This window comes from Haematobia irritans, chromosome 3 (assembly GCF_050003625.1).
Source record: "Haematobia irritans isolate KBUSLIRL chromosome 3, ASM5000362v1, whole genome shotgun sequence".
Taxonomy (NCBI): domain Eukaryota; kingdom Metazoa; phylum Arthropoda; class Insecta; order Diptera; family Muscidae; genus Haematobia; species Haematobia irritans.
The window spans coordinates 158,402,140-158,414,361 of NC_134399.1; positions in this window are offsets into that span (position 1 = coordinate 158,402,140).

The window sequence follows — 12,222 nt, forward strand, 5'->3', positions numbered from 1 at the left end:
TTCAAATTTTTCAGGATTTGGATGGAATTCAATTTTTTGAGGGTGGTCATGAATTAAGCTCCTTTTCGCTCTAGGACGCATAGTTTAGGAGATATGAGCAAAACAAGTTTTTCATATAAAAATTTCAATTTTTCCATGATTTGGATGGAATTTTCAATTTTTTGGGGGTGGTCATGATTTAAGCTCCTTTTCGCTCTAGGACGCATAGTTTAGGAGATATGAGCAAAACAAGTTTTTCATACAAAAATTTTAATTTTTTTGGGATTTGGATGGAATTTTCGATTTTTTTGGGGGTGGTCATGAATTAAGCTCCTTTTCGCTCTAGGACGCATAGTTTAGGAGATATGAGCAAAACAAGTTTTTCATATAAAAATTTCAAATTTTCCATGATTTGGATGGAATTTTCAATTTTGTGAGGGCGGTCATGAATTAAGCTCCTTTTCGCTCTAGGACGCATAGTTTAGGAGATATGAGCGAAACAAGTTTTTCATATAAAAATTTACAATTTTTTAGGATTTGGATGGAATTTTCAATTTTTGGAGGGTGGTCATGAATTAAGCTCCTTTTCGCTCTAGGACGCATAGTTTAGGAGATATGAGCAAAACAAGTTTTTCATATAAAAATTTACATTTTTTCAGGATTTGGAAGGAATTTTCATTTTTTTGGGGGTGTTCATGAATTAAGCTCCTTTTCGCTCTAGGACGCATAGTTCAGGAGATATGAGCAAAACAAGTTTTTCATATAAAAATTTTAATTTTTTTGGGATTTGGATGGAATTTTCGATTTTTTGAGGGTGGTCATGAATTAAGCTCCTTTTCGCTCTAGGACGCATAGTTTAGGAGATATGAGCAAAACAAGTTTTTCGTATAAAAATTTTAATTTTTCAGGATTTGGATGGAATTTTCGATTTTTTGAGGGTGGTCATGAATTAAGCTCCTTTTCGGTCTAGGACGCATAGGTTAGGAGATATGAGCAAAACAAGTTTTTCATATAAAAATTTTAATTTTTTTGGGATTTGGATGGAATTTTCGATTTTTTAGGAGATATGAGCAAAACAAGTTTTTCATATGAAAATTTTAATTTTTTTGGGATTTGGATGGAATTTTCGATTTTTTGAGGGTGGTCATGAATTAAGCTCCTTTTCGCTCTAGGACGCATAGTTTAGGAGATATGAGCAAAACAAGTTTTTCATAGAAAAATTTTAATTTTTTTGGGATTTGGATGGAATTTTCGATTTTTTGAGGGTGGTCATGAATTAAGCTCCTTTTCGCTCTAGGACGCATAGTTTAGGAGATATGAGCAAAACAAGTTTTTCATATAAAAATTTCAATTTTTTCAGGATTTGTAAGGAATTTTCGATTTTTTGGGGGTGGTCATGAATTAAGCTCCTTTTCGTTCTAGGACGCATAGTTTAGGAGATATGAGCAAAACAAGTTTTTCATATAAAAATTTAAATTTTTTCAGGATTTGGAAGGAATTTTCGTTTTTTTGGGGGTGTTCATGAATTAAGCTCCTTTTCGCTCTAGGACGCATAGTTTAGGAGATATGAGCAAAACAAGTTTTTCATAGAAAAATTTTAATTTTTTTGGGATTTGGATGGAATTTTCGATTTTTTGAGGGTGGTCATGAATTAAGCTCCTTTTCGCTCTAGGACGCATAGTTTAGGAGATATGAGCAAAACAAGTTTTTCATATAAAAATTTCAATTTTTTCAGGATTTGTAAGGAATTTTCGATTTTTTGGGGGTGGTCATGAATTAAGCTCCTTTTCGTTCTAGGACGCATAGTTTAGGAGATATGAGCAAAACAAGTTTTTCATATAAAAATTTAAATTTTTTCAGGATTTGGAAGGAATTTTCGTTTTTTTGGGGGTGTTCATGAATTAAGCTCCTTTTCGCTCTAGGACGCATAGTTCAGGAGATATGAGCAAAACAAGTTTTTCATATAAAAATTTTAATTTTTTTGGGATTTGGATGGAATTTTCGATTTTTTGAGGGTGGTCATGAATTAAGCTCCTTTTCGCTCTAGGACGCATAGTTTAGTTTTTCATATAAAAATTTTATTTTTTTTGGGATTTGGATGGAATTTTTGATTTTTTGAGGGTGGTCATGAATTAAGCTCCTTTTCGCTCTAGGACGCATAGTTTAGGAGATATGAGCAAAACAAGTTTTTCATATAAAAATTTTAATTTTTTTGGGATTTGGTTGGAATTTTCAATTTTTGAGGGTGGTCATGAATTAAGCTCCTTTTCGCTCTAGGACGCATAGTTTAGGAGATATGAGCAAAACAAGTTTTTCATATGAAAATTTTAATTTTTTTGGGATTTGGATGGAATTTTCAATTTTTTGGGGATGGTCATGAATTAAGCTCCTTTTCGCTCTAGGACGCATAGTTTAGGAGATATGAGCAAAACAAGTTTTTCATATAAAAATTTCAAATTTTTCAGGATTTGGATGGAATTCTCGATTTTTTGAGGGTGGTCATGAATTAAGCTCCTTTTCGCTCTAGGACGCATAGTTTAGGAGATATGAGTTTTTCATTTAAAAATTTCAATTTTTTCAGGATTTGGATGGAATTTCCAATTTTTTGAGGGTGGTCATGAATTAAGCTCCGTTTCGCTCTAGGACGCATAGTTTAGGAGATATGAGCGAAACAAGTTTTTCATATAAAAATTTACAATTTTTTAGGATTTGGATAGAATTTTCGATTTTTTGAGGGTGGTCATGAATTAAGCTCCTTTTCGCTCTAGGACGCATAGTTTATGAGATATGAGCAAAACAAGTTTTTCATATAAAAATTTACAATTTTTCAGGATTTGGATGGAATTTTCGATTTTTTGAGGGTGGTCATGAATTAAGCTCCTTTTCGCTCTAGGACGCATAGTTTAGGAGATATGAGCAAAACAAGTTTTTTATATAAAAATTTTAATTTTTTTGGGATTTGGTTGGAATTTTCAATTTTTGAGGGTGGTCATGAATTAAGCTCCTTTTCGCTCTAGGACGCATAGTTTAGGAGATATGAGCAAAACAAGTTTTTCATATAAAAATTTTAATTTTTTTGGGATTTGGATGGAATTTTCGATTTTTTGAGGGTGGTCATGAATTAAGCTCCTTTTCGCTCTAGGACGCATAGTTTAGGAGATATGAGCAAAACAAGTTTTTCATACAAAAATTTTAATTTTTTTGGGATTTGGATGGAATTTTCGATTTTTTTGGGGGTGGTCATGAATTAAGCTCCTTTTCGCTCTAGGACGCATAGTTTAGGAGATATGAGCAAAACAAGTTTTTCATATAAAAATTTCAATTTTTCCATGATTTGGATGGAATTTTCAATTTTTTGAGGGTGGTCATAAATTAAGCTCCTTTTCGCTCTAGGACGCATAGTTTAGGAGATATGAGCGAAACAAGTTTTTCATATAAAAATTTACAATTTTTTAGGATTTGGATGGAATTTTCAATTTTTGGAGGGTGGTCATGAATTAAGCTCCTTTTCGCTCTAGGACGCATAGTTTAGGAGATATGAGCAAAACAAGTTTTTCATATAAAAATTAAAATTTTGTCAGGATTTGGAAGGAATTTTCGATTTTTTGAGGGTGGTCATGAATTAAGCTCCTTTTCGCTCTAGGACGCATAGTTTAGGAGATATGAGCAAAACAAGTTTTTCATATAAAAATTTTAATTTTTTTGGGATTTGGATGGAATTTTCGATTTTTTGGGGGTGGTCATGAATTAAGCTCCTTTTCGCTCTAGGAAGCATAGTTTAGGAGATATGATCAAAACAAATTTTTCATATAAAAATTTCAATTTTTTCAGGATTTGGAAGGAATTTTCGATTTTTTGGGGGTGGTCATGAATTAAGCTCCTTGTCGCTCTAGGACGCATAGTTTAGGAGATATGAGCAAAACAAGTTTTTCATATAAAAATTTCAATTTTTTCAGGATTTGTAAGGAATTTTCGATTTTTTGGGGATGGTCATGAATTAAGCTCCTTTTCGCTCTAGGACGCATAGTTTAGGAGATATGAGCAAAACAAGTTTTTCATATAAAAGTTTAAATTTTTTCAGGATTTGGAAGGAATTTTCGTTTTTTTGGGGGTGGTCATGAATTAAGCTCCTGTTCGCTCTAGGACGCATAGTTTAGGAGATATGAGCAAAACAAGTTTTTCATATAAAAATTTTAATTTTTTTGGGATTTGGATGGAATTTTCAATTTTTTGAGGGTGGTCATGAATTAAGCTCCTTTTCGCTCTAGGACGCATAGTTTAGGAGATATGAGCAAAACAAGTTTTTCATATGAAAATTTTAATTTTTTTGGGATTTGGATGGAATTTTCGATTTTTTGGGGGTGGTCATGAATTAAGCTCCTTTTCGCTTAGGAAGCATAGTTTAGGAGATATGATCAAAGCAAGTTTTTCATATAAAAATTTCAATTTTTTCAGGATTTGGATGGAATTTTCGATTTTTTGGGGGTGGTCATGAATTAAGCTCCTTTTCGCTCTAGGACGCATAGTTTAGGATATATGAGCAAAACAAGTTTTTCATATAAAAATTTCAATTTTTTCAGGATTTGTAAGGAATTTTCGATTTTTTGGGGGTGGTCATGAATTAAGCTCCTTTTCGCTCTAGGACGCATAGTTTAGGCGATATGAGCAAAACAAGTTTTTCATATAAAAATTTAAATTGTTTCAGGATTTGGAAGGAATTTTCGTTTTTTTGGGGGTGGTCATGAATTAAGCTCCTTTTCGCTCTAGGACGCATAGTTTAGGAGATATGAGCAAAACAAGTTTTTCATATAAAAATTTTAATTTTTTTGGGATTTGGATGGAATTTTCAATTTTTTGAGGGTGGTCATGAATTAAGCTCCTTTTCGCTCTAGGACGCATAGTTTAGGAGATATTAGCAAAACAAGTTTTTCGTATAAAAATTTTATTTTTTTTTTGGAATTTGGATGGAATTTTCGAATTTTTGGGGGTGGTCATGAATTAAGCTCCTTTTCGCTCTAGGACGCATAGTTTAGGAGATATGAGCAAAACAAGTTTTTCATATAAAAATTTTAATTTTTTTGGGATTTGGATGGAATTTTCGATTTTTTGGGGGTGGTCATGAATTAAGCTCCTTTTCGCTCTAGGACGCATAGTTTAGGCGATATGAGCAAAACAAGTTTTTCATATAAAAATTTCAAATTTTTCAGGATTTGGATGGAATTTTCGATTTTTTGGGGGTGGTCATGAATTAAGCTCCTTTTCGCTCTAGGACGCATAGTTTAGGAGATATGAGCAAAACAAGTTTTTCATATAAAAATTTCAATTTTTCCATGATTTGGATGGAATTTTCAATTTTTTGAGGGTGGTCATTAATTAAACTTCTTTTCGCTCTAAATTTTTCAGGATTTGAAAGGAATTTTCGATTTTTTGGGGGTGGTCATGAATTAAGCTCCTTTTCGCTCTAGGACGCATAGTTTAGGAGATATGAGCAAAACAAGTTTTTCATATAAAAATTTACAATTTTTCAGGATTTGGATGGAATTTTCGATTTTTTGGGGGTGGTCATGAATTAAGCTCCTTTTCGCTCTAGGACGCATAGTTTAGGAGATATGAGCAAAACAAGTTTTTCACATAAAAATTTCAATTTTTTCAGGATTTGGAAGGAATTTTCGATTTTTTGGGGGTTGTCATGAATTAAGCTCCTTTTCGCTCTAGGACGCATAGTTTAGGAGATATGAGCAAAACAAGTTTTTCATATAAAAATTTACAATTTTTCAGGATTTGGATGGAATTTTCGATTTTTTGGGGGTGGTCATGAATTAAGCTCCTTTTCGCTCTAGGACGCATAGTTTAGGAGATATGAGCAAAACAAGTTTTTCATATAAAAATTTCAATTTTTCCATGATTTGGATGGAATTTTAAATTTTTTGAGGGTGGTCATAAATTACGCTCCTTTTCGCTCTAGGACGCATAGTTTAGGAGATATGAGCAAAACAAGTTTTTCATATAAAAATTTTAATTTTTTTGGAATCTGGATGGAATTTTCGATTTTTTGGGGGTGGTCATGGATTAAGCTCCTTTTCGCTCTAGGACGCATAGTTTAGGAGATATGAGCAAAACAAGTTTTTCATATAAAAATTTAAATTTTTCCATGATTTGGATGGAATTTTCAATTTTTTGAGGGTGGTCATAAATTAAGCTCCTTTTCGCTCTAGGACGCATAGTTTAGGAGATATGAGCAAAACAAGTTTTTCATATAAAAATTTTAATTTGGATGGAATTTTCGATTTTTTGGGGGTGGTCATGGATTAAGCTCCTTTTCGCTCTAGGACGCGTAGTTTAGGAGATATGATAAAAACAAGTTTTTCATATAAAAATTTCAATTTTTTCAGGTTTTGGAAGGAATTTTCGATTTTTTGGGGGTGGTCATGAATTAAGCCCCTTTTCGCTCTAGGACGCATAGTTTAGGAGATATGAGCAAAACAAGTTTTTCATATAAAAATTTTAATTTTTTTGGGATTTGGATGAATTTTCGATTTTTTGGGGGTTGTCATGAATTAAGCTCCTTTTCGCTCTAGGACGCATAGTTTAGGAGATATGATAAAAATAAGTTTTTCATATAAAAATTTCAATGTTTTCAGGTTTTGGAAGGAATTTTCGATTTTTTGGGGGTGGTCATGAATTAAGCCCCTTTTCGCTCTAGGACGCATATTTTAGGAGATATGAGCAAAACAAGTTTTTCATATAAAAATTTTAATTTTTTTGGGATTTGGATGGAATTTTCGATTTTTTGGGGGTTGTCATGAATTAAGCTCCTTTTCGCTCTAGGACGCATAGTTTAGGAGATATGAGCAAAACAAGTTTTTCATATAAAAATTTACAATTTTTCAGGATTTGGATGGAATTTTCAATTTTTTGAGGGTGGTCATGAATTAAGCTCCTTTTCGCTCTAGGACGCATAGTTTAGGAGATATGAGCAAAACAAGTTTTTCATATAAAAATTTCAATTTTTCCATGATTTGGATGGAATTTTCAATTTTTTGAGGGTGGTCATGAATTAAGCTCCTTTTCGCTCTAGGACGCATAGCTTATTTTAATTAAAATAAAATTTAAAATGATATTAACACAACCTAAATAAGATGCGCAATGTTCAAAATATTCAGAAAAAAATTCTTTAAAATAATGAAATTTTAATTAAAATAAAATTTAGACTCTTAGTTTCATTGTTTATTAAATTTAGGGCACAAATTTTGAAAATTTGCGGTCCTCCGTTAAATCCGTATGTTTTTCAACCAAGGCAAATTGTCCTTAAAGTATTTAGAATTTTTGGGTTTTAAGTTTTTGAAATTAACATAATAATATATTTTGTACTTTGAAGAATCGTGTATAATTTGGTTGTTATACCCTCCACCATAGGGTGGGGGACATTATCTTTGTCATTCCGTTTGTAACACATCGAAATATTGCTCTAAAACCCCATAAAGTATATTCTGGGTCGTGGTGAAATTCTGTGTCGATATAAGCATGTCCGTCCGTCTGATGAAATCACGCTAACTTCCGAACGAAATAAGCTATCGACTTGAAACTTGGCACAAGTAGTTGTTATTGATGTAGGTCGGATGGTATTGGAAATGGGCCTTATCGGTCCACTTTTACGTATAGCCCCCATATAAACGGACCCCCAAATTTGACTTGCGATTCCTCTAAGAGAAGCAAATTTCATCCGATCCGGCTAAAATTTGGTATATGGTGTTAGTATATGGTCTCTAACAACCATGCAAAAATTGATCCACATCGGTCCATAATTATATATAGGCCCCATATAAACCTATCCCCCCATTTGGCTTGTGGAACCTCTAAGAGAAGCAAATTTGGTACATGGTGTTAATATATGGTCTCTACTGACCATGCAAAAATTGGTCCACATCGGTCCATAATTATATATAGCCCCCATATAAAGCGATCACCAGATTTGGCCTCCGGAGCCTCTTGGAAAACCAAAATTCATCTGATTCAGTTGAAATTTGGTACGTGGTGTTAATATATGACTTCAAACACCCATGCAAAAATTGGCCGAAATCAGCCCATAATTATATATATTCCCTATATAAACCGATCCCCAGATTTGACCTCCGGAGCCTCTTGGAAAAGCAAAATTCATCCGATTAGGTTGAAATTTGGTACCAGAAGTTGGTATGTGGTATCCAATAACAATGCAGGAATTGCTTCATATCATTCCATAATTATATATAGCCCCCATATAAACTGATCCCTAGATTTGACCTCCGGTGCCATTTGGAGAAGCAAAATTCATTCGTTCGTTAACAACCATGCCTAACTAGGTCCATATCGGTCTATAGTTATATATAGCCATCTATAGTTATATATAGCCATCATCATAAATCGATCCCCAATCACACAAAAATTCCATATCAAGTTCATAATTGTATATAGCCCCCATATAAGCGACCCCCATATTTCAATTCTGGCTCTCTACGTATTGTTTAATACATACTACGTATGGACTAACTCACAATTTAGAAAACGATGTTAAGAAGTTTTAAGATACCATAACCCAAGTAATTCGATTGTCGATGATAGTCTTTCGTAGAAGTTTCTACGCAATCCATGGTGGAGGGTGCATAAGATTCGGCCTGGCCGAACTTACGGTCGTATATACTTGTTTTTTTTTTGCTCAGCATGGAAGACACATTCTTCTAATAAAAAGTTCTTAACCTTGTTCAAAAGTCGAAAATTTTTTTAATGAAATCGTTTTGTCCTTATAGTAAAGTGATTCGACCTAAAAATTACTACCTTCATATGAAAGAAAATTTTGTTTGACTATGGTGAATATGGCTTTAATAATTCTTTAAAATTAAGGAAATCGTCTTTGATTTTTGTATCCTGACTACAAAGCAAGAACTAGTTTAAAAGTATGAGATGGTTTTCAATAATTTTCTAAAGATGGTTTCTATCAAAAAAATCTTCTTTTTGGTAGGTTCGAGTATAATTCGCATTGGGTTTAGTGAATTATACAAATTTATTCTGATAGTTTCGCTGCAAGTAGAGGCGTCTTAAGGGTTTTGCCTAAATCAATTTGACAAACATTATTTTCCTCTGTTGGATAGTTACTTTTGTAGTTTAGACATTGCGTAGTTTTAAGTTGAACACCCATAAAGACGCGTTTTACTTGAAACGGCATTATTTTTAGATGGCATTTTTAGAGGACTTTGATAGACATGAAACAAAAAGCTGAAAAAACGAATTTTGTTTCCTAGAGCCAAGTACGCAAGCAAAATTCAAATTTGATTTAATTTTTTTGGGATTTGGATGAATTTTCGATTTTTTGGGGGTTGTCATGAATTAAGCTCCTTTTCGCTCTAGGACGCATAGTTTAGGAGATATGAGCAAAACAAGTTTTTCACATAAAAATTTCAATTTTTTCAGGATTTGGAAGGAATTTTCGATTTTTTGGGGGTTGTCATGAATTAAGCTCCTTTTCGCTCTAGGACGCATAGTTTAGGAGATATGAGCAAAACAAGTTTTTCATATAAAAATTTACAATTTTTCAGGATTTGGATGGAATTTTCGATTTTTTGGGGGTGGTCATGAATTAAGCTCCTTTTCGCTCTAGGACGCATAGTTTAGGAGATATGAGCAAAACAAGTTTTTCATATAAAAATTTCAATTTTTCCATGATTTGGATGGAATTTTAAATTTTTTGAGGGTGGTCATAAATTACGCTCCTTTTCGCTCTAGGACGCATAGTTTAGGAGATATGAGCAAAACAAGTTTTTCATATAAAAATTTTAATTTTTTTGGAATCTGGATGGAATTTTCGATTTTTTGGGGGTGGTCATGGATTAAGCTCCTTTTCGCTCTAGGACGCATAGTTTAGGAGATATGAGCAAAACAAGTTTTTCATATAAAAATTTAAATTTTTCCATGATTTGGATGGAATTTTCAATTTTTTGAGGGTGGTCATAAATTAAGCTCCTTTTCGCTCTAGGACGCATAGTTTAGGAGATATGAGCAAAACAAGTTTTTCATATAAAAATTTTAATTTGGATGGAATTTTCGATTTTTTGGGGGTGGTCATGGATTAAGCTCCTTTTCGCTCTAGGACGCGTAGTTTAGGAGATATGATAAAAACAAGTTTTTCATATAAAAATTTCAATTTTTTCAGGTTTTGGAAGGAATTTTCGATTTTTTGGGGGTGGTCATGAATTAAGCCCCTTTTCGCTCTAGGACGCATAGTTTAGGAGATATGAGCAAAACAAGTTTTTCATATAAAAATTTTAATTTTTTTGGGATTTGGATGAATTTTCGATTTTTTGGGGGTTGTCATGAATTAAGCTCCTTTTCGCTCTAGGACGCATAGTTTAGGAGATATGATAAAAATAAGTTTTTCATATAAAAATTTCAATGTTTTCAGGTTTTGGAAGGAATTTTCGATTTTTTGGGGGTGGTCATGAATTAAGCCCCTTTTCGCTCTAGGACGCATATTTTAGGAGATATGAGCAAAACAAGTTTTTCATATAAAAATTTTAATTTTTTTGGGATTTGGATGGAATTTTCGATTTTTTGGGGGTTGTCATGAATTAAGCTCCTTTTCGCTCTAGGACGCATAGTTTAGGAGATATGAGCAAAACAAGTTTTTCATATAAAAATTTACAATTTTTCAGGATTTGGATGGAATTTTCAATTTTTTGAGGGTGGTCATGAATTAAGCTCCTTTTCGCTCTAGGACGCATAGTTTAGGAGATATGAGCAAAACAAGTTTTTCATATAAAAATTTCAATTTTTCCATGATTTGGATGGAATTTTCAATTTTTTGAGGGTGGTCATGAATTAAGCTCCTTTTCGCTCTAGGACGCATAGCTTATTTTAATTAAAATAAAATTTAAAATGATATTAACACAACCTAAATAAGATGCGCAATGTTCAAAATATTCAGAAAAAAATTCTTTAAAATAATGAAATTTTAATTAAAATAAAATTTAGACTCTTAGTTTCATTGTTTATTAAATTTAGGGCACAAATTTTGAAAATTTGCGGTCCTCCGTTAAATCCGTATGTTTTTCAACCAAGGCAAATTGTCCTTAAAGTATTTAGAATTTTTGGGTTTTAAGTTTTTGAAATTAACATAATAATATATTTTGTACTTTGAAGAATCGTGTATAATTTGGTTGTTATACCCTCCACCATAGGGTGGGGGACATTATCTTTGTCATTCCGTTTGTAACACATCGAAATATTGCTCTAAAACCCCATAAAGTATATTCTGGGTCGTGGTGAAATTCTGTGTCGATATAAGCATGTCCGTCCGTCTGATGAAATCACGCTAACTTCCGAACGAAATAAGCTATCGACTTGAAACTTGGCACAAGTAGTTGTTATTGATGTAGGTCGGATGGTATTGGAAATGGGCCTTATCGGTCCACTTTTACGTATAGCCCCCATATAAACGGACCCCCAAATTTGACTTGCGATTCCTCTAAGAGAAGCAAATTTCATCCGATCCGGCTAAAATTTGGTATATGGTGTTAGTATATGGTCTCTAACAACCATGCAAAAATTGATCCACATCGGTCCATAATTATATATAGGCCCCATATAAACCTATCCCCCCATTTGGCTTGTGGAACCTCTAAGAGAAGCAAATTTGGTACATGGTGTTAATATATGGTCTCTACTGACCATGCAAAAATTGGTCCACATCGGTCCATAATTATATATAGCCCCCATATAAAGCGATCACCAGATTTGGCCTCCGGAGCCTCTTGGAAAACCAAAATTCATCTGATTCAGTTGAAATTTGGTACGTGGTGTTAATATATGACTTCAAACACCCATGCAAAAATTGGCCGAAATCAGCCCATAATTATATATATTCCCTATATAAACCGATCCCCAGATTTGACCTCCGGAGCCTCTTGGAAAAGCAAAATTCATCCGATTAGGTTGAAATTTGGTACCAGAAGTTGGTATGTGGTATCCAATAACAATGCAGGAATTGCTTCATATCATTCCATAATTATATATAGCCCCCATATAAACTGATCCCTAGATTTGACCTCCGGTGCCATTTGGAGAAGCAAAATTCATTCGTTCGTTAACAACCATGCCTAACTAGGTCCATATCGGTCTATAGTTATATATAGCCATCTATAGTTATATATAGCCATCATCATAAATCGATCCCCAATCACACAAAAATTCCATATCAAGTTCATAATTGTA